Here is a 24,102-nt window from a genome sequence, read left to right on the forward strand (position 1 = left end):
CAGAGGCACTGCGGATGAGAAGCTCCCATGTCCGAGACGGTGGTCAACTGCACTCCCTTTGAAGGACCACGTTTGCATCCTGGGGGCGCTTCTGAATCCAGCGCCGTCACTGGAGGCTCTGGTAGAAAGATATAAGGTAACATCCAACAGTCTTTCCAATATTTCTTTTCAACTTGTAGCATCTGTTAATATTTGGTTTTCAAACCTCACTGTGACTAGGGATGGGCAAATTTATTCATTTCAGTTTCTTTCAGTTTCTTATTTTCCACTCGTAAGTTCTGTTCTCCACATTTCATCAACATTTTTGTTAATTCTACAAAAATATATATTTCTGTATGCAATTTCCCCTGATACTGCATAAATATTTTTTGCAAAGTTTCCTCCCCCAAATATAATGCATTTTTTGCAGGCTATTGTCACTAATATACGCATTTCTTTACACACTTTATTAACACCATTCACACGCATTACTTGACAGGAGAACTGTATTGCAAAATTCAGACAAATGTGAATTTTCAAAGTTTCCTATGTTTCAGTTAGTACAAATGAAGTAGGTTTTCCTTTAAATCTGGACTGAATCAAACCAATCTCCCATCCCTACCTGTGACGATGATTGCTGTAATTCCTCCCACTGGCAGTAGCAACTTTTGTGTTCTGTGTTCTTTTCGTGTGCAGGAAGTCTATTTAAGAATGTACTGTAATTGTTTATGCAATTTAAATCCTGTCCTTTCTCCCGAAGGAGTTTAGTACCTAGTTTACACAGTGTATTTTCTCCCACAGTTAAGGAATACTGTCGCACGCCACACCACCCTCCAAGTGGTGTGATATTACAGGGGTTCCAGGCGCTTTCCTAGGACTCGTGTTTCCTTTTGATTTGATAGAATTGATTTGATTTTTATGCTGCTTTGAATTCAAATGAATATTTTGGAATGAGGGGCAGTGGAGGCTGTGGTGTCTTTATGATACATGGTTTATTTACACGTACCGTGTTTCTCATATTTTAAGACGTAGCCATAAAATAAGACGTAGCAGGATTTTCAAGCATTTGAGAAATATAAGCCATACCCCAAAAATAAGCCATAGTGGTAGGCACCGTTCTGGAGGGCGCCAAGGAAGAGGCGAGGCTGCCCGCACCTCTCCGGTCACCTCCGAGCCTCCGGGAGCCAGCAGCAACAATGCAAGCTGCGGCAGGAGGAGGAGGAGGCTTGCCGGGTCGGCACCCAGCAGCGCCATGCGGAGGCTTCAGCAGGGCACGCTGCTGGGTCCCGCTGGGTCGGCGCTCGGAGCGGCGCGCGCTGCGGCTCTTGCCGCGTCCTGCCGCCGGGTTGGGGCTCCGGAGGCAGCCTGCCGGGTCGGCGCCAGCGCGCCCTGAGCCTCCAGAAGTCAGCAGCAGCAACACAGCAGAAGGAGGAGGAGGCCTGCCGGGTCGGCACCCAGCAGCGCGTGCAGAGCACCCCAACCCTCCAGGAACCAATGCTCCTGCTGGCTTGGGGCTTGGAGCACGCGGCGCTGGTGGTCGCCGACCCGGCATGCCGCCACCTCCTTCTGCTGTGTTGCTGCTGCTGACTTCCGGAGGCTTGGAGCGCGCTGGGCGCCGACCCGGCAGGCTGCCTCCGGAGCCCCAACCCGGTGGCGGGACGCGTCAAGAGCCGCAGCGCGAGCCGCTCCGAGCGCCGACTCAGCGGGAACCAGCAGCGTGCCCTGCTGAAGTGCCGACAAAGCGCCCACCAGCACAGCAGAAGCAGCAGTCAGTTCCAGGCGCCGAGCCACGACAGGAAGAGGATGTAATTTTTTAAAAAAAATAAATAAATAAGACACCCCCCAAAATAAGCCATAGGCTTATTTTCTTGAGTAAAATAAATATAAGACGGTGTCTTAAATTATGAGAAACATGTACAACCTGAGCCTATGATGGAAGGCTTCACAGCATCAACACCCCAAAAGTGTCTTGCTTTTCACACAGCTACAGCCCTGGATACCATGGGACTTACTCCTGAGTAGAAGTGTAGATTGTGATGTAACAGAGCTAGTGTAGCATAGCTGCTAGGGCCACAATCCTATATACAAGGTGGGGGGAACTGTGAGTCCTCCAGATGTTATTCATTTATTCATCTCAACAGTTTATATGCCACTTCATTACAACAGTGGTGTACAGAAACTCGACACAATGAAGATAATGTCATTGACCTACAAGTCCCATCTTCCCCAGAAAACACGATCACTTTGTGGGAAGTCTCATTTACCTTCTGCCTACCTGAAGGTTTTTAGGAGGAGTCTCCTTACCCCTCAGAGCCACAGGGTAGATTAGTTTCTGCTTAAATATGGTCCCCATTCTGCCCTGAGGAAAGGGAGGAGAGACACATATTAACAAAGGCTAAGCTCTTCGCTGGGTTGCAGAAGTGTGAAGCAATTCCTAGAAACCTCTGCAGAGGAAAGATCAATAACAATTCCAAGAGCACATTATATGCATGCTCTAGTTCAGGCATAGGCAAACTTGGCCCTCCAAATGTTTTGGGACTACAACTCCCATCATCCTTGACCACTGGTCCTGTGAGTTAGGGATGATGGGAGTTGTAGTCTCAAAACATCTGGAGGGCCAAGTTTGCCTATACCTGATCTAGTTGCATTCCTTACAGCAAGGCCTAACAAGTTTTTGGGGACGGTGGGCATGTTTGTAATGGGACAAACTGTTATGGGCACCAGAAACACAGAGCCTGCAGCCAGGCACACTCCAAAGCCTAGTCCAGATGTTTTCAACCTTTTTGAGTCCATGGTTCCCTTGACCAACTGCATTCTTTCTGTGGCACACCTGTGGGGCTCAGGAGCCCAGCCTTGCCTGTCTGGTAGCCTCTCACCCTTTTTCAAACACCCTCCCTCAGCCTCCTCTCCTCTCCTCTGGGCAACTGCTGCTGTCGTCCCTTAGGAAGAATTTCCTGACAGTAAGAGCTGTTCGGCAGTGGAATTTGCTACCAAGGAGTGTGGTGGAGTCTCCTTCTTTGGAGGTCTTTAAGCAGAGGCTTGACAGGCATATGTCAAGAATGCTTTGATGGTGTTTCCTGCTTGGCAGGGGGTTGGACTGGATGGCCCTTGTGGTCTCTTCCAACTCTATGATTCTATGATCCTATGTCTGGAAGAAGGTGGACTGAATACTGGCAAGCTACTTCTTGTGAGAATAATGCTAAACTGATAAAGCACGAAGTAATATATTCCATAAAAAGCCACCACCCGCCATCATCTGGACAGCCAAAGCCACCCCCCACCTTTGTCAATAAGCCCTCTTCTTTGGGGAGGTACGCATGTGAATAGGAAGTAATGACAATGTTAGGAAATTGCCTCAGGTTAATAGCTTGCATGCTTTTATAGAACAAACGTTATTTTCACCACCTAATGTAAGTCAAAGTGCAGGGACTCTGCAAAAACACTGTCAACATGTTGACTGTAGTACACAAACAAAAAATGGAACAAGCTCAAGTTAACCATGCCTATTCAGCAGCCAGAAAATTTTGATCTAATAAATATAATGCTTTATGGTTAATTCATGGGAACTTTTTTTGACATACACCTTTACGGAGGGTAAACCCTTTTGTGTTGAGTGGTAACACAGCCATGTTATCACACCACTAACTTGGCCTGGGAGTGGGGCTCAAATGATCTTTCCACCAGACCTGATCTTTCCACCAGACCATGGCTGTCTGTACCTAGTTCATCAAAATCCCTTCAAATATGCCAAATTTAGCTGGGGCCTTGGCCTAATCAAGGGCCCAGCCCTAGTAAGTGAGCAAGTATGCCGTTCTATTTTTTTCCTCATTTTTATTTGTAAGTTCCTCAGAGGGGTGGGTCTCACGTATTTTGGACAGGAAACCCATTATTCCTGTATCTAAGCATTCAGGGAGGCATAATGCAATGTTAATTGTTTTTAGGAAAAAGTGGTAAGCTTTTGTTTTCATCTGAAGCTGCAATGTAACACTTGAGAGGAAATGTTTTCGTCATGTTCATTGTCATGGTAGATGCTGTACACAGGAATGTGGGAGTCATTCACTGGGATCGGGGCCAGGGGTGTCCATTTTAGCAGGACTGGGGCAAAGTCAAAGTGGCTCACGGTTGATGCTTGTCCAGCTCTCCCTCGAAATATACAGATATGAACTCCAAACATTGCCATACAGCTGGCTCTTTCTTCTCTCTTCATTTCCCTCAGGGTCTCTGATGTAGCACTGATAGGGGGAGTTGTGGGAAAGGGAAAAGGTGGCTAAACACCTTTTAGTGAAGCTTGAAACGATGACACTGCAACCAGGTAATCTCATCTGGGTCCTAGTTACAGGTAGGTAGCCGTGTTGGTCTGACGTAGTCAAAACAAAATTAAAAAACGAAAAGCTCATACCTATGACAAAACTTGTTGTTGTTGTTGTTTAGTCGTTTAGTCGTGTCCGACTCTTCGTGACCCCCTGGACCATAGCACGCCAGGCACTCCTGTCTTCCACTGCCTCCCGCAGTTTGGTCAAACTCATGTTCGTAGCTTCGAGAACACTGTCCAACCATCTCATCCTCTGTCGTCCCCTTCTCCTAGTGCCCTCAATCATTCCCAACATCAGAGTCTTTTCCAGGGAGTCTTCTCTTCTCATGAGGTGGCCAAAGTATTGGAGCCTCAGCTTCAGGATCTGTCCTTCCAGTGAGCATTCAGGGCTGATTTCCTTCAGAATGGATAGGTTTGATCTTCTTGCAGTCCATGGGACTCTCAAGAGTCTTCTCCAGCACCATAATTCAAAAGCATCAATTCTTCAGCGATCAGCCTTCTTTATGGTCCAGCTCTCACTTCCATACATCACTACTGGGAAAACCATAGCTTTAACTATACGGACCTTTGTAGGCAAGGTGATGTCTCTGCTTTTTAAGATGCTGTCTAGGTTTGTCATTGCTTTTCTCCCAAGAAGCAGGCGTCTTTTAATTTCGTGACTGCTGTCACCATCTACAGTGATCAAGGAGCCCAAGAAAGTAAAATCTTTTACTGCCTCCATTTCTTCCCCTTCTATTTGCCAGGAGGTGATGGGACCAGTGGCCATGATCTTGGGTTTTTTTGATGTTCAGCTTCAGACCATATTTTGCGCTCTCCTCTTTCACCCTCATTAAAAGGTTCTTTAATTCCTCCTCACTTTCTGCCAACAAGGTTGTGTCATCTGCATACCTGAGGTTGTTGATATTTCTTCTGGCAATCTTAATTCCGGCTTGGGATTCATCCAGTCCAGCCTTTCGCAGGATGAATTCTGCATATAAGTTAAATAAGCAGGGAGACAATATACAACCTTGTTGTACTCCTTTCCCAATTTTGAACCAATCAGTTGCAATGACAAACTTAGTTGGTCTCTAAGGTGCTGCTGGAAGGAATTTTTTATTTTGTTTCATCTGGGTCCATCAGAGGATGTGTACTGCTTCCTTAGATCTTGAGCTGACCCTCCACAGGCCATGGGCTCCACGGCAGAGCATCAGCCTTACCTGCAGGAGGTCACAGGTTGAATGTTTCCTGCCTGAAATCTTAAGAGAGTAGCTGGCAGTCATTGGAGACAATACTGAGCTGCTGAGGCACAGTTGCCAATCGTCTAGCTCATTATATGGCAGCTTCATCTATTCCTAACCAGGCAAGAGTAAAATGGGAAACCACCTTTGGCAGGGGAGACTCCTGAAAAGGGAACTGTATCAGCAATTCAAGGCTGTGTGTTACACTGTTGCCTTGAAAATAATTCGCTTGCGGACAGTGTGAGTCACTGACAAGGATAGGGTTGCCAGACTCAATAGAGGACAGGACTTCTGTGCCTTTAATTGCCCTGCTCTCTTTTGAGTCTGGAAACCTTAAGGAGAAACCAGCAGACCCTTTGTTTAATTTCCAAGCAAAGGGTCTGCTGATTTCTCTTTTAAGGCTTCCAGACTCAAAAGAGAGCAGGGCAATTAAAGGCACAGAAGTCCTGTCCTCTATTGAGTCTGGCAACCCTAGACAAGGATGCATGCGAGGGATGATAAGCAAGACCAGCCTTGACCAAACTACCAGCTTCACCTCCCCACTTGTCTTAAAAGAGCTGCCAGGAGTCTATGGCCAACAATACAGAATGGTCCAATGGATCCCAGTGTGATTATCTACATGCCAGCAGGAAGGCAGGACTAATTATTCCTGGCTTGAGCAAGGTGTGACAGGGATAGAGAGCAGTTTAATGGAGACGGCACACCTTTCTTGAGGTTTTTTGTGGCCCTGGACATGGGCGAGGGAGAAACAATAATACTTGGCACCAGTTCAAAGCATTTCACATGCACTTCTTAGGAATCCCTGCAAGAGCCCCATAGATTATCCCGATTAAATATGGAAGGCTGGAGTGGCTTTATGAAAGCACTTTATGAAACAACCTGCTAAGTTCACAACTGAGGTGAGGTCTGAATCAAAATCCCATTGCTCAGACAGCTGGCAACTATCATATGCTTGCTCTGAGAAGGTTTGCCAAGCCATGAGCACAATCCAGATCCAGCAGCGCTTTCTTCTCCTCCGTTCCTGTCCCCCTGCCGCCGACAGCAAGCGCTTCTCCGAACCCCAGGATGTTCTAGCACCCATTATTGAACGGGCTGAAATACACTAGTTTACTTATAAAACCATTTCTATGCCTCCGGGCCACCCTGCCACAAAATATCATGGCTGTTTGCAATGTTCAAACATAAAACACCATTTTTAAAAAAGTACAGGTCATGAGGTCTGTTGGCACAAAATGACCGCTCCCCACACCAGATTGTTGTTGTTGTTGTTTAGTCGTTGTTTAGTCGTTGTTTAGTCGTTGTTTAGTCGTTTAGTCGTGTCCGACTCTTCGTGACCCCATGGACCATAGCACGCCAGGCACTCCTGTCTTGCACTGCCTCCCGTAGTTTGGTCAAACTCATGTAAACTGGGCGGGTGACTTTTCCATGGCTGTGCACAGCCCCCAGGATCCCAGTGTGGCTCCTGGTAGTTCGGTAGTTCGGGAGGCGTTGCCAGGGGATTGGCCAGGTAAGGCGAGGGACCGTCCTCCCCACACAACAGAAGGTGTAGCTTACCTGGGAAGCGGCAGTCGGCTCCAGAGCTTCTCCCACCCTCCACTCCCTCAATTAAGTCTTCTTTTACAGGTTAACCTCTTCTCCATAGGTACGCAGGCGCTGCTATATCAAGGTCACTGTTGAAGGGCCGGAAAGAAATTTTCCTGCATTGGGAGGTTTCGCCTTTCCCATAGCAAAACATCACAACTTTTGCGGTTTTAGGCCTTGGGCGGAATCCTTTAGTCTATTTTCCTAAATGGGGGGGGGGGTTGGGAAGCGGTGTCCCACACCCCCTTTGTGGCGTTGATACCAGGATTCCCCATTAAAGGGGTCTTAAGGGGAGGCATTGGTCATACGCCAAGAGGTTGTCATTGCTCTCCCCTCCAGCGGCGGCGAACAGGGGGTGGGCTCTCTGCTTGAACATATGTTCTCCAGAGCCAGCCCAACCCCCACACATTCTGGAGAACCCTGAAGTCCCCCAGATCCCCGGCTGGGGACTGGAAAGGGTAAACGCCCAATGCCCGAGCCAAGGTCTCCCTAAAACTGAATGTTAATAAAGTTGTGGCCAATTTTAATCCCATAGCAACGGACCTGAGTCATTATTCTGCTCGGGGGTTGCCTGGGGTTTGGGGGACTCCGCCTGTCCACACAAAGGTATTCAAAAGGCACCTGAAAGTCAAAGGGGAGGCGGCCTGCCCAATTTCTGCCGGAAGAGTGTTCCACAACATGTGAACAACATTGTGAATTGTCCAAACTCTATCTGAGGCCAGTTGGGCCTCCACAACAGGAGGGACCACTAACAGTGCTCCTCTGGATGCTGAGGTGGTCCTTAAGGTCACCTGGGCCCAAGTTGTTCAGGGCTCTGTAGAGCAACACAGGAACTTCAAATATGGCCCAGGAGCATAAAGGAAGGGCCCAATCCCTTTTATTGCCAGGGCAAAAAGTGGGAAGGGGTTCCCCCCCCCCCAACTGAGGGCCTTCAGGGAGCTACATGACAGTAGTGGGCAGGGACACTTCCATAAGCTTCCACAGCAGGGTGGGGGGCAAGGGGGCAGTGTGTCGGCCTCTCACCCCACTTGGATTGCTGGCTTTCATTTGTTTTGAAGCATGTTTCTAACATTTGTGGAACCTGATATATGAGGGGAAATGTATAGGAACTATTCTTCTCAAAAAAAAATTGTAAAAAATTAGCCTGTGTTGCCTTTCAGTGTATTACTGACCTCCCCACAGGAGAAAACATCCCATGGATTCATCTCTCTCTCTCTCTCTCTCTTTCTCTCTCTCCCCCTCTCCCCCTCTCCCCTTCCCGCATGCATTCCTACACATTCACACACAGTGCATGCCCTCCAACATTTCTTTGATGAAAATAGGGATGCCCCTTTCCATAATGGTAATTTTACTATTTACACCCAACATATCTTATTGGGTTGCCCCAGCCACTCTGGGCAGCTTCCAACATATATAAAAATATAATAAAACATTAAACATTTAAAAAACCTTCCCTATACAGGACTGCCTTCTGATGACTTGGGGTTGGGTAACTCCATACCCTCCAACATTTCTCCAATGAAAATAGGGACATCCTAAGGAAAAGTGGGGCATTCCAGAATCAAATCAGAAACCAGCATGGCTTCTCTAAAACAGGGACGTCCCTGGAAAATAGTGACACTTGGAAAATAGTGACACTTCTCGGTAGTGGCACCCACCCTGGGGAACGCCCTCCCACCAGATATCAAAGAGAAAAACAACTACCAGACTTTTGCATGTGGAGACCTTTTAACCACCCCCAAGAAATAAATTCAGACAAGACTCAATTTTTTGGTTTGATTTTTGGCAGAATGTAGGCCACAACTTTATTGTTTACAATCAAGTGAGTGGTTGCATAGCCTCTGGTTCAACTAGCTCCCTGCACCCTTGCAGGCAGCGCTGACCCTGGGCACCAACCATAGGTCAGCCTCGGGTGAACACCTGGGACAGACGGCAAGCAGGAGCCCTGCTAGGCCTCCACCCAGATGTCCCCTGGACTCAGGCTCCTAAGGCACAACCCCTCACAGGGAAGACCAACCATGAGTCTGGGATTACTTCTTAAAGGAATACCCAACACATAGGGGTATTCCTTTAAGGCTATCCAAACTGCCCCACCCACAATACAGGGTCTGGTTGCCAGGTTGCACCGCAACACGTGCCCTCTGTTAGGGAGGACCCGATTCAGAAGACATCTGTATGTAGCCCTGTTTAGGGAAGCTTTTAATGTTTAACAGACCACTGTACAGTGGTACCTCAGGTTACAAACGCTTCAGGTTACAAATGCTTCAGGTTACAGACTCCGCTAACCCAGAAATACGTAGTACCTCGAGTTAAGAACTTTGCTTCAGGGTGAGAACAGAAATCGTGCTCCAGTGGCACGGTGGCAACAGGAGGCCCCATTAGCTAAAGTGGTGCTTCAGGTTAAGAACAGTTTCAGGTTAAGAATGGACCTCCGGAACGAATTAAGTTCTTAACCAGAGGTACCACTGTACTTTAATATTTTGTTGGAAGCTGCCCAGAGTGGCTGGGGAAACCCAGCCAGATGGGCAGGGTATAAATAATAAATTATTGGCTTCCGGTTCATCGCCTGAGCCGACCGGTGGGGTTTCTCTCGAGCTCCGAGGGAACCCAGCTTTGCGAGGGGGGGAGCCATGAGAGTGACGTGGACCCCTGAAAGAGCCCCAGATCGAGTGTTCTGGGGACGAAGTGCCCGGCGGAGCTCCAAAAGCGACTCTTCTATTCCCCGGTAAGCTCCATTAGGAGCCCCGGAGAGAGTGGATAGGTAGTTGTGGGAGCCATTTCGAGCATCAGTGTTACCCTTGCAAGGTGAAGCTTCGTGCCGACGGCGGAGAGCGGTGGATTTTTCCAATTAGAAGATCTGGTTACATTGGGCACTGTGAGTAAAAGGACTAAAAAAACTTCTTAAGTAAAACTTCTTAAGTTTCTTAAGTAAAAGATTTGGTCACGGTAGGAGCTTGTAAAAGGAAGCCAGGCTCCTCCATTATGTGAACAGAGAAGCAGTAATTTGACCCCTGGCTGACAGGGTGAAAGGAAACAATCAATTTACCAAGAATTTTACTTTTAAACTCTCTCCTGGAGCAGGCAAGGGGAGAGGTGTGAATTGTTTTAAAGAGCCTGTAAAACTTCAAAGGAAAGTCTAAGGAAAGTCCCCCGAAGCTGGATCTGGATGCCTGTGTGGATTAGTGAATGACTTGGATTTGTTTATTTTAAAGTGAATTTGAAGATGTGTTCATGACTGTGGATAAAGATTTTGAGTTATAATCACAAGAATTAAAAAGGGGAAAGATACCCAGAGTGGACATTAAAATGGCGATTGAGTCTTGGAAATATGACTCCTGTCTCTTCCGATTTGGTTATCTGCAGTTCTCCCATGGAATTTGAAAAGGCAAAAATGCCTCTAGACTCAACATCACCACAAGTTCTTTTGGAACTTTCAGACATTAAACAGGAACAGGCTGGGATTATTAAGCATCTGCGTGAAGCTAATAACCAAGTGAAGAAAGTGAAAGGAACTGCCTGGACATTGAATCTGGAGAAGTGGTAGTATTGGACCATGCAGAGGCACAAAAGGAGCAATTATTAACTTTAGATAATGCCACAAATAACAAAATACCTAAGTGCTGCAAAGAAGAGGAGGAAGAAGATTGGAATGTGTCACAAGTGGGAGATGTGGAACAGGATTTAGAAGTAAACCAAGGGCTTCTCGAGGGGGAACCAGATGGTATTGTTGCTCTCCTAGTGAGAGAGGGAGAGCAAGGTACATGCTGTGAAAATGGGAAGGTAGAGGGAGGGTGTTGAGTAACAGGTGGGAAAGGGAAGACACTACAAAGAGGGCTTTAAAAAGTTAGATTCTGGAAAAGGGTGGGAGTGGGTTAAAAGATTTAAATGCTTGATGTTAGGATGGATTGATCGGAAGGTCCGACACTGGAATGAACTACGGAATTCGCTGAGACACCTAGACATCTAGATCTAGGAGAGGGGGGGATGAAGTATTCTGAGTTTGTTTAAAGGTATTATGAGAAAAGATTTAAGATTATGAATTGTGAATCATTGTTGGTAAAAATATAAGCTAAGGGGAGAAATAATAGAAAGATTAGATATTGGGGAAAAATTTTTAGAGATATGAATTAATTGTTTGAATGTTAATAATATAAATTTGGGATTTATACATTGGAATTGAATTGAAATGTTTAGAGATAATTGTAAAAAGAGGTTTAAAATATCGTGAAAACTGCTTAAAGGATAATTTTAATAGGGACCCAATAAGGGGAGATCTGGGGAAGTCCACAATGTGATGGCAAAGTTAAGAGTAATAGGTTTTTATTTTGTTTTTGTTGCTGTTGCTGTTTTGTTTCCTTGTTTTTGTTTGGTATTTTTGCTGTTTTTGTGATGGTTTTCTTTTCTTTTTATGTGTTGGTAAACCATTCTGAATTGGTGGATTATTAATGTGAATTGATTGTTATTGTTCTCTTTATAAAATTACCATATATTCCGGCGTATAAGACGACTGGGCGTATAAGACAACCCCCAACTTTTCCAGTTAAAATATAGAGTTTGGGATATACTCGCCGTATAAGAAATGCGACCCAGCGTATAAGACGACCCCTGACTTTTGAGAAGATTTTCCTGGGTTAAAAAGTAGTCTTATACGCAGGAATATACATTAATAAATATATTTCAAAAATAAATAATAAATTGTTGTTGTTATTGTTATTGGAAAGTCTCACACAAAGCCATGTTCACACATTACTCTCTCTCTCTCTCTCTCTCTCTCTCTCTCTCTCTCTCTCTCTCTCTCTGTGTGTGTGTGTGTGTGTGTGTGTAGTGATCTTTGTGGAGATGCCAACATAGTATTTTTCCATGTTTCTGTATATGCTGTAAGCCACCCTGAGTGGCTCGGGAAACCCAGACAGATGGGTGGGGTATAAATAATAAAATATTTATTAATAATATTATGTGGGGAAGGAAGGGTTATTCCATTCCTACTAACTGTAGTCTCCACAAAGCTCTCCCCCCCCCTTCATGTGGCAATTAAATTTGAAAACAATTACCATGAATATTCAAGCCTAATCGCCACACTGAACGGGGTGGGCAGCGGAGGGTCACAGTGCGTACAAAGGAAGGCGTAATACTATTTAAAATCCACCCCAAGCTCTGCCCTCATCCAAATGATCTGCATGGAAATTAGGTTTAAGATCAGCTTCCAATGGAGAAGCCTCATTGCTGTGCCCGGAGCAAGCCAAGAAGGGAAGTCTGTAGGCTGGATTGCGGGTTGCGGGCAGATATATAAGCCACATCCAGCCCTCAGGACTGAAGTAAACATAAATGTAAAGATGAAATAACTTCTTTAGATACGGAGAGCAAACACCAGAGAAATGAATGAGCTATGCCTAAACAGCATACTTAGAAATATTTGTGCCCATTTCCCCTCATGTTATTGGAGGAAAGGTAACAAGAGGCAAGGCTGTGTTCACATTGTTCCATTTTGTGTACCAAAGCACGGTGTGGGGACTGATGGATTGCACAGCCTTAGGTGCTACAATGGGAATGGATGTGTTCCGGAAATTAGGTGTTCTTTAAATGGCCCTTTCCCACCGCCCTTTTGTAAATACACCAGTTAACTGCAATCTTTTCTGAAGGCTTACACCCAGACCTACTGCAAGCCTAGGAGGATAAATGCCAGCTGCCTTGAAGCAACAGGAAAGCCTCATTTCCCTCCTCTCAAAATAAAACGTACCTCAGGAGCAGCACAAACAGCTAATGGTTAATCCCCAGCCTTGATCATCTGGTCCAAAGGTTAGTGGCTTTTTTCCTCCATAAATGTCCTCGAAGCTATATGAGGAGCTCCATTCAGAACCTTTGCCACAAATTGTCCTAAATTTTATGTGTAAACCAGGGTGTGTTTGGGGGGGGGGGTTAGTAGTTAACTGTTTATGGAATATTCCTGCTGGTTAGTTTGCACAAATTTGCATGGAGGTTAAACAACATTGGGTATTTACTGAGTGTTCCTTCTGATTTGTTTGTAAGGAGGTTATATGATAAGGCATCAAGCGATCATTACCCGTTAATTTCCAGAGCATTTCCCCTTCTCTTTCCTTTTTGTGAGATGTCAGAGTGTGAGGTTGGGGAGGGGGGGGCAGTTTTGCTGTGTAAGATGCCAAATCAATCTTAGCTGAATGACCTGAATTTGTTGGCATGAGATTGAACCCCCACCTGAAAATAGTTTCTGCCTGGAAGCACCCTAAATGCAGGATTTATGTGCCTTTGAATTGCTAGACAAACTTCGGTGGATCCAGAATACGGCAGCAAGATTGCAGGCTGGTCAAGATGAAATTGGTGTGTACTTTAACATTGTCATTGGTTTCAGTCACAGGTGGCTGGTGCCCAGTAGAACTGGTAGGGCATAAAGCAGAAAGATGGCGTTAGAGTCAGTGACAGGCAAAGTCAACTGATTCTAATGTTGTCCCCATTTTCATAGAATCGTAGGATTGTGAAGTGGAAGAGACCCCAAGAGTCATCTAGTCCAACCTCAGGAATCTCAGCTAGATCATACATGACAAATGGCCACCCAACCTTTGCTTAAAAACCTCCAAGGGAGGAGAGTCCATCACCCCTTGTGGGAATCCATACCACTGTCAAACAGCTCTTACTGTCTGAAAGTCATTCCTGATGTTTAGTTGGAATCTACTTTATTGTAATTTTAATCCATTGGTTCTGGCCCTAACCTCATGAGCAGGAGAAAACAAGGTTGCTCCATCTTCCATGTGACAGCCATTGCAATATTTGAAGATGGCTATCATATCTCCTTATCGGGCAAATTGCCCCAACCATTTCTCAGAAGGCTTGGTTTCCAGAACTATCATCTTTGTCGCCTTCCTATGTACACATTCCAATTTGTTAACATCCTTCTTAAATTGTGATGCCCAGAACTGGGCACAGCATTCCAGGTGTGGTCTGAACAAGGCAGAATCTGAAGAAGTGTGCATGCACATGAAAGTTCATACCAATGACAAACTTAGTTGGTCTCTAAGGTGCTACTGGAAGGAATTTTTTAATTTTGTTTCGACTACGTCAGACTAACACGGTTACCTGCCTGTAACTAGAGTGGTACTACTTCTCTTGATCTGGATGCTTCTGTTGATGGTGTCTAGAATAACATTAGCTTCTTCTTTTTTTGCTGCTGCTGCATCATGTTAAGCTTGTGGTCTACCAAGACTCCTAGATCCTTTTCACATGTACAGGGCCGTCTTAAGTATATTTGGCGCCCTGGCGCCATGGTGCGACGGATCCCTCTGGTGCCCCCGCCCTGTTTGCCAGCGTGGCGGGCGGCCAGAGCTGCGCGGCCGGGCTGGTGGGCGCAGCACACAGTGAGGCTGCCGGGGGTGCAGCTCCGCGGCGGGTGGGCGGGGCGCAGCTCCACAGCAGGTGGGTGGGCACAGCTGTGCAGTGCCCCCCGGGCGGGCGGGCGCCCTGGCGCCCTGCGCCACCCAGCCTGGCCGTAGGGCCAGCTTTGCACATGTACTGCTAGTAAGCCAGGTGTCCCTCATCTTATAATTGTGCAGCTGGTTCTTCCTGCCTAAGTGTAAAACCTTACATTTGTCCCTACTGAAATTCATTTTGTTAGTTTTCGCCCAGCTCTTCAATCTGTTAAGGTCATCTTGAATCCCAATTCTGTCTTCTGTGGCAATGGGTCTCCCCTCCCAGTTTGGTGTCATCTGCAAATTCGATAGGCAGCCCCTTGATACCCTCACGCTAGTTATTTATAAAGCTGTTGAACAAAAACGGGCCTAGGGCGGAACCCTGCAGCACCCCACTTGTTGCTTGTTTCTAGGATGATGAGGAACCATTGATTAGCCAGGTCCACCTTTTGGACTGGTTATAAGAAAAAGGCAGACATGTGGGGTCTGAAAGAGACCAGAATGATGTTGGTGTGGCAGTGCCCCATTGCCCTAATGAACCAGCCTCTTGACCTGTGTGCTTATCTGAACTTTTGTAGAGGCCCGTCCACCTGTCCCTTTTAATATCTACTGTCATGAACTGAGTGAATTAGGCCTATTGTCCCAGGAGAAGCTGCAGGATCAAGACTGGGAAGAATCCATAAATGAAAGCCCGGCTAAATCCAGATGGTTACAGGAATTAAGACAGCAAATGTTTAGTTTCAGGGAATTGCATCTCATATACATAATTCTTTGACCTACTTCCAACCTAAGCAACTGCTGCTGGAGGAGTGAAACCAAAATACAAATAGGATATTTGAAGTGATTAATTAGACGAGGTGGAGAGAACATTCTGGACATGTAATACACTCTTCAGATTACTGTCTGGGTACCAAGATGACCTACCTGCAACTACAACTGGTTATATCATGCAGTGGTTATGTGTATGGGCTGTAAACTGGAAAAGGTAAAGGGACCCCTGACCATTAGGTCCAGTCGTGACCGACTCTGGAGTTGCGGTGCTCATCTAGCGTTACTGGCCGAGGGAGCTGGCGTACAGCTTCCAGGTCATGTGGCCAGCATGACAAAGCTGCTTCTGGCGAACCAGAGCAGCACATGGAAATGCCGTTTACCTTCCCGCTGTAAGGTAAAGGTAAAGGCACCCCTGACCATTAGGTCCAGTCATGACCGACTCTGGGGTTGCGCGCTCATCTCGCATTATTAGCCGAGGGAGCCGGCGTATAGTTTCCAGGTCATGTGGCCAGCATGACAAAGCCGCTTCTGGCAAACCAGAGCAGCACATGGAAACGCCGTTTACCTTCCCGCTGTAGCGGTTCCTATTTATCTACTTGCATTTTGACGTGCTTTCAAACTGCTAGGTTGGCAGGAGCTGGGGCCAAGCAACGGGAGCTCACCCCGTCACAGGAATTTGAACCGCCGACCTTCTGATCAGCAAGCCCTAGGCTCAGTGGTTTAACCACAGCGCCACCTGGGTCCCTTGGCAGTACCTATTTATCTACTTGCACTTTGATGTGCTTTTGAACTGCTAGGTTGGCAGGAGCTGGGACCAAGCAACGGGAGCTCACCCTGTCCCAGGGATTCGAACCGCCGACCTTCTGATCTGCAAGCCCTAGGCTCTGTGGTTTAACCCACAGCGCCACCCGTGCTGGAAAAGGGGATGGGCAAATCTGTCAATTTCACTTTATCTCCATTTCTCATTTTTCCAATTCTGTTCTCTACATTTCCACATCAGTTTCCAATGTTTTCTCTTTCTTTTTTAAACATTTACAGCTCCCTAGCTGTAAATTCTTAATTCAAATTTCACATCAGTTGCAAATTGAACACTCAGATTCTTACTAAGTACACAATATGAGAGTAACAAAATTAGCATGTTGTTGTTGTTTAACAATTAAATACTAGTTGGAGATGGTCAATAGTCTTCCCCACAATGTGAAGGGAGAAGATGTTTAAGTTGTCCTCCTCCTGTTGAGATATTGGGATAAAACTTGCCACTGGTGCCATTTCATGCAGGCAGGGAATGTTTTTTACTAAGATGAGGTGAAGATAGCTACTGCCGTCTGTTCTAGTTTAATTTGTTTTTTTAATAGTTTTAGCTGCCTCAGCAGTGTTAATTGTAACATACAGGCAAGGAGTGTATCAGTTTTATCTGTTTTACTTCTATGTGGGTTTAATGGCCATTTTAATTGGAGGACAGGTGCTGGGAAAATAGCTGCTTCAGCTCAGTTTTCAGCTGATAAGGAACGCTTAACCACCCATCTTGCCTGAAGGGTACTCTGCCGTTCTGACACTTTCATCATGATTAACATGCTAGCACAGATCTTCAGTGCTTCAAACAAGTCTTCCAGAACTCCATTGCCAAATTTAATCCAGACGTTTATACTGAACTATTGATTCGGCAACTGGAACAAGGAAGGCGGAGGTAACTGCAAAGCAATTGTGGCAAAAGGTACTTAATCTGTTTTATATGGACAGCCCTGATCCTTTACATGGCAGGTGTGCAAGGAATGGGGCTGGAGGTGCCTTCTTCAAAATAAGAGAATTTGCTACATACTCCTCTAATGAAAGGTTAGTTAACTACGGTAGTCAATCGATCTGGATTTATTAGGAGCTGATACATATGCTCCCAGGCAAATGCCAACTTCTTCCATATAATGAAACATCAACTATGTATAATAATAATCTTGGCATAATAGTCTTGGCCACAACAGAGACTGAAACTCCCTCACTATGGGAAATTTTATGCAACCAATGTCTCCTGTCTAAACAAACAGCAAATCTTTAGCAGAACGGACACATTGGAAAAAGAAGTTTCAGGTTTGAATGCCATAAATGGTACATTGGCCAGGTTAGTGGAGACAACAAATTATCACTCTTTAAAGCCCTAAATGGCCTTGGTCCAGTATACCTGAAGGAGCGTCTCCACCTCCATCATTCTGCTCGGACACTGAGGTCCAGCACCAAGGGCCTTCTAGCAGTTCCCTCGTTGCGAGAAGCCAAGTTGCAGGGAACTAGGCAGAGGGCCTTCTCGGTGGTGGCGCCCACCCTGTGGAATGCCCTCCCAACAGATGTCAAAGAGGAAAACAGCTACCAGACTTTTAGAAGACATCTGAAGGCAGCCCTGTTCAGGGAGGCTTTTAATGTTTAATAGATTATTGTGTTTTATTTATCTGTTGGAAGCCACCCAGAGTGGCTGGGGAAACCCGGCCAGATGGGCGGGGTATAAATAATAAATTATTATTATTATTATTATTATTATTATTATTATTATTATTTATTATTATTATTATCACCACAGAAAAGACCTACCAACAAAGAAACTGAAGTTACTGAAGTTTTGAAGGTACATCAAGATGGAGATGGGTCTGAGCTCAGTAAGTCCCTATGTAATACAGTAGCAAAACAATTAAATGATATCAATCAAGATCCAAACCTGAACTCAGAAACTTGCTTTTACATCAGTATGAATGCTCAAGAGATGGGGTTGGAGGAGTCGCTTTCCATTCTTAACCTAACCCCTCCAGATCCAAGGCTAGTATAGATAGTAGATTAATAGAGTGACCACCCACTTGCTACCTTCCAAGGAAATGATCTCAGCCCTTCACCTAATCTGATTTGTTCAAGCCCCAATCGGGCGTGTTTTGATGGAACTTTGGGGGTTTCAGATTGACACACCTCATTTCCTGCCCTACAGTGAAGACAGGAGGGGAAAGCAGCAAAGAGTAGATGAATAAACATAGGCCTACTTGGAAAGGAACTGAACGGGGGGGGGGGGAGTCCAAATTCCAATGGTGATTCTTCTAGGAAGAGGGCCCTAGATGATCTCCCGGTGGTCATTCATAATGGGCCAGTGAAGAAATCCAGCGGAATAAGGAAAACCAGAATCTGAACCGATGTATGGAATACATTTTGGTTTCTAATTCATATCTTTGCTGACAGAGAGCTGTTATTAAAATTAAAAGGTTGTTCAAATAACCCACCCACCCAATGGCAAGTTGTACTAACTAGAGAAAGAGAATTGCGATCTGGAAAAGGCAACTTGAGAGAAAAGAGCAGAAGATTTTTGAGCCATAAGACTCCTGAATTTGTTACCCATCCTAATAATATCCAGATATGCTCCAATAGAAAAGAAGGGAAGATTTGTGATAGATTATTATTATTATTATTATGTGTGGGAGTGTTGTTGTTTTTTGATAATTTTATACATATAAAACATAACCATGCTTGATGTTCCTGGTTTCGGATAGTCCCTGTCAGTTTCGCCATCTCCACTTACTCCATCAGTTTCATCTGCCATTCTTCCTTTTTTGGTATTTCTCCTTCCTTTCATCTCTATGCTAGTAGCATTCTCTCTGCCGTTCTTGCATGCATAAAAAGTCTTTTATCTTCTCTTGGTATTAAGTGCACCTATTAAGTAAGAAGGCTTCTGGTTTTTTAACAAATGTTATTTTTAAACATTTCCCTTAGTTCATTATATATCATTTGCCAGAAACCCTTTACCAATGTACATGTCCACCACATATGGTAAAAACTACCCTCCTTCTCTTTACATTTCCAACACAATTTTGAACTTGTTTGGTACGTTTCAGCAATTTTACCAATGATATATCATCTTCATATAGTTTTCTTTCAATGAACAGCATGCAGTAAACTTTATTTCTTCTTTCCATAAGCTTTCCAAGATGAAAGTTGGATATTATACCCAAAATCTCTAGCCCAATGTATTATCACTCCCTTGACTCCTTCATCTTTTGTATGCCATTCTGAAAGTAATTTGTACATTTTTGATAACACTTTTACATTATTTTCCAACAGATCTATTTCAAACCTCAATCTCATTGTATCGAAACTTTTTTTATCAACCTTAAACCATACCTGCCAAGTCTCCCGCTGAAAAAAGCGGGATCAGCAGCGGCGCGGCACCGGACGTTGATTAGAAGCAACTTCCGGTGCCGCTCTGCCCATGTGTGGGCACTGGAAATTGGGCAGAGCAGCACCGGAAGTCGCTTCTACGCATGCCCGGTGGCTATCTTGGTGGTGGCCGCATGGCGATGGCCATCTTGGTGGTGCCCGCCGCCATGTGGCCACCACCAAGATGGCCACCGGGCATGCGTAGAAGCGACTTCCGGTGCCACTCTACCCGATTTCCGGTGCCTAGGCATAGGCAAAGCGGCACCCAAAATGGAGGCTCCCTGGCAGGTAGGAAATCCGGGGGATTTCTGGGATTTTTCTCCATTCGGGAGAACAGTGGGAAATGGATTAAAATCCAGGGGTTTCCCGTGAAAAACGGGATACCTGGCAGCTAAGCCTTAAACACATCATTTAATTGGTGATACTGAGGCCAGTCCATTAACAATTCTCTAATATCTTCAATTCAATTTTTTTCAATTTTAATTGGTTGGTTTCCTGCCTTTTAACAAATCTCTATAGGTGACCCACTCGCCTCTCATATTTACTTTTTTAACCGAAATTGCTACCAATGGAGAGAGCCACCATGGTGTTCTCCATTCTAATAAGTTCTTATACCTATCCCATACCTCGTAGATCAATTTTCTTAACAAATGGTGCAGGAATCTTTTATGTACTTTTGTTTTATCATACCACAAATATGCGTGCCACCCAAATCTATTATCATGACCTTCCAGGTCTAGTAAATCTGTATTTTTTAACAAAATCCATTCCCGCAATGAGCAGAGGCAGGACGCTTCATAATATAACTGCAGATCAGGCAGGGAAAAGCCTCCTCTTTCTTTAGAATCAGTTAGTAATTTATATTTTATTCTTGGTTTCTTCCTCTGCCAGATAAATCTAGATATTACTTTCTGCCATTTGTTATATTGGTCCAAATGCAAGAAATATGCCCAGGTTAGAGGCCCTACTAGCAATTTATTTTCCAGAAATCAAAGGGATTATCCATTAACAAATGCTCAAGAAAAGCCCAGACCTAGGGGTATTTATAGAAAAGCAAATTATTATGCCTTCAGCTGTCCTTTAAGATAACATTGCTGATTAGTAAACATCAAGAAAGGTCTTACCATTCTTTCCTGGAACTGTGTGGGTTGAGATAATTAAAAGGCAGTCAATGATTTTATTTGTATTTTTCAACAATTTTATATACGTAATATGTTTGGAAGAGACTTGGCCACCACAATATTTGTTTGAATGTCACAGAAAGCTGCCCTGGTCTGCGCGGTGACAAGAGATGCTGCGGAGACCAGCACAGCCTAGCGGAAGGCTGCACCAGCCTACACAAAGTGGGGAGACACGTGTGATGTCATGTGATGCATTTCGCACATATGATGTCATACATGCACTACACATGCTGGGCCTCCTCAATCTTGGGGGCAACCTGATGAATATCTTGTGCGCACACATCCACTAACCTGATATTCAATTTTAAGAAGACCAGTAACATGTTTGCCAATCCCATAATATACAGTTACAGGTGCTTAGCCACTTAATGGCTCTGGGCGAAGCATATGCTTCAACTTTGCCCTTTTATAAGGTGGTGTTAAATGTGAGCCACAGGGTTATCATTAAAAAGATGTAGGTGTGAAGTACTTTGAAAGTTATATAACTGCATGGCCTGCAATCCAACACACACTTACTTGGGAGTAAGCCCCACTGAACTCAATGCGGCTTGCTTTTCGGAGTAGGCATGATTTAGGATTGCAAGGCACTGTTGATTTAAACGTGAATTGATGCGGGGATTAATATTAAGTTTTCAAAGAAAAAGATTAAAGAGGCCAAAACTCTTTTAGGGTGGAGGTCATTTGTCGCAGGACACAAAATGTTCCTGTGACAGGAAATTCACGTCAAGCAATCTAAGACTTCGTTCAGCTTCCTCAGGGAGTCCTCATTTCACCAAGAGCTTCAGTTGCCAGTTTTCCTATTGCAAGCAATTCTCACCGATATAATTTATTTATTTCATAAATCTGCACACACAAAAACCTCAAAGCGACATACCAGGGATGAAACAGCAAAATCAAGAAAAAAAATCACAACCATGCTTTAAGACATACAAAAGTCAAAATACTAAAACAAATCAAAATTACCTCAAATTTCTAAGCATCTGGGTAGGCCTGTCCAAACAGGACTGATTTTAGCAGGCACCAACTTAGATCTCAAGAGGCAGGGAGTTCCAAAGTTGATGTGCTGCAACACTAAATGATCGAGTTCTTACAAACGCAGAAAGGGTATTCTGTGGCATCTGCAGTCGTGCCTGTTCTGCAGATTGAAGCGGTCAAGTGGGCACATGCGGAGTAAGGCGATCTTGTAGGTAAGCTAAGGGCTTTGTATGCTAATAGTAACACCGTAAACTTGGCCCTGTAGCAAATTGGCAACCCGTGCAGCTCTCTGAGTACACGTGTTACTTGCTGTCAAGGCCTCGCTCTTGTCAGCAATTGTGCTGCCGCATTCTGCACTAACTGAAGCTTCCAGACTGAACATGAAGCTCTTTTAGGATTAAGGTCTTTTGTCTCAGGACAATGTTCCTGCCTAGAGCTGAGCCCACAGATAATGTTGCAAGATTTGGAGCCCGGCAGCATCTAATGGCTAGCTGCATTCTGTTTTTGCATTCGCGTAGGAAGTAGGGATCAGGTGAGAGTTGCACAGAGGAGAGTTTCCTCAAGTTTCTCTATGGTAAGCACATAACCATAGGCATAACCCTTTGCTTTATTAGAGCAGGAATGTTGTGATGCAAGGAGGAAGAGCAATAGCACAACATCTGTTTTGCATACAGAAGGGCCTAGGTTCAAACCCAGCCTGAAATCCTTGAAAGCCACTGCCAGTTGTTGCCGTTGGTATCCCTCTGTCTCGAGAGACAATGGAGTGTGCCTCTGGGGGTGAAGTCAAACCAGAAACCAAAGTGACCTCCCTAGAGCACAAGCCTGGGCAGCCCAGACAGCAATACTACCCTCTCAGTTTCGCTGATATGGTCCAAAGGAAAGCAGAACAGCTTGGCTGCAGGAGTTGCTGGAAGGAGGCATACCAACCGTCTTAGGGACTCACCTCCAGATTTGTGTAGGGTTTACTCCATGGCCTTTTCCTCTCCCAAAGATTTCCTCAAGGCAGCAGAGAGATAGGGATGGGGTATATTCACAATGAGGGGAACTCATGATGTGACTGTCCTGAATTCAAAAAGTCTAACACCGTGTTGAGCTGGGCCCATACTCCTCGGAACGGAAATATGCAGTTCAGATATTCTTAAAGAAGGCTGTGCTGTATTCTGTCCATCTTCTTTTGCTGTCCTTAGATACTGGGTGACACCATATACCATCAGCAGAAAATATACCCCTAGAGGCCCAGAAATACATTCCAGCCTTGGAATGTAAATGTTGTTGGCACTGTGATCCCTGAAAATTATAGGTACAAAATAGCTTTAAGCAGCACTTAAATATATATATTCCGCACTGTTGTTTTACTATAAGTGTGCAATCTTCCTGTTTAAAAGACTGTGGAAAGCAAATCCTGTTGCAACTTGCAAGCATCAGTATTCAGTTCAATCACCAATAATGGATTGCACACTGCAAATTTAAGGAACATTCTGTATCCGGCATTGCCCTACCTACCCACACAGTGGTTCTTGGAAAGAGCATGTTGCATTGCCCCAGATGCTGATCGCCATTAACATTTCCTTCAAAATGGAACCTTTGTACTGTTTGCCACCCATTAAGCTTCTCCTGTTATGACCTTATGGTCAATTAAACTTTTTATTGGACTAGCCATAGGCCATGGCACCTGTCAGAGGTTATTACGGCTACTCCTGAGTAACGACTCTCCACAAACTTGTCTTTATTGGTGCACGTTATTTACAGTGTGATGAGCTGTCGGTTTCATGTCCTCTCATTCCGTGTCAGAATCCGGCACTGCCCCTTTTCGCCCCTTGGACCAACATAAGAGCCTGGGGACAGCGAATCTCCTCCCTTTTCTCCTCCTCCTTAATTCCGGTGCCGGGGGAAAGGGTCTACGCTCCGTCTTTTCCCTCTCCCCCCTTTCCGTCTCTCTCTCTTCCCGCCTGTGGAGCAGGGGCTCTTCCCTGCTGCCGGAGCCCTGGCTCTCTCTCTCTGCTTCCTGACTAGCTCCTTCAGACCCTCCGCTTCCCTGGCTGCTTGGGGAGGAGCTGCTCCTGATGATAGGGGGAGGTTCTCTATACTCTCTCCCCCTTACAACATCATTCAGAAGGAGAACCCAAAAAACTAACACAATAACCATAAAAATCACCTGGCACCACACACACAATAAAACCACGGTCATGGCTACTAAAACTATTTGTTGCGTTAGATAGAAGAGAATAGCAGAAGATTCTCAGATAAAATGTGCCAAATTAAATATCCGAATCCCCTTTGCAGTTGACCACTATTTTGTCTAGTTCCTTCCTCCTGATCTTCTTAGCTGCCAGTGCATGATGGATGGAGTGCTACGTTATAAGTAACAAAGTCATCGGTATCACTCAGCAACCATTTCACCCTTTCCACCCTATTCACATGTGTTCCATTTGTAAACAGGGATTTTATAAATCGGTCTCTTGGTTCTATATATAATGGGCATATGACCTTAT

The 24,102-nt window shown here is 45.1% G+C and overlaps 1 protein-coding gene across 3 annotated transcripts in view; it reads left to right on the top strand.

Moving 5' to 3' along the window:
• The window catches only part of LOC118091276 (guanine nucleotide-binding protein G(t) subunit alpha-3), a 55,442-nt gene continuing 31,340 nt past the window's right edge, over positions 1-24,102 (top strand). The window contains exons 1-2 of one of the 3 annotated variants that reach the window (XM_088676725.1): positions 12,729-12,885; positions 17,842-17,917. The gene's annotated coding sequence lies outside the window, so the exon portion shown is untranslated. Of the gene's footprint in view, positions 137-12,728; positions 12,886-17,841; positions 17,918-24,102 lie in introns of those variants that run through there. The other 2 variants (XM_088676726.1, XM_088676724.1) reach the window with 2 other exon arrangements.

Source organism: Zootoca vivipara, chromosome 9, assembly GCF_965207765.1.
Source record: "Zootoca vivipara chromosome 9, rZooViv2.hap1.1, whole genome shotgun sequence".
Lineage (NCBI taxonomy): Eukaryota > Metazoa > Chordata > Lepidosauria > Squamata > Lacertidae > Zootoca > Zootoca vivipara.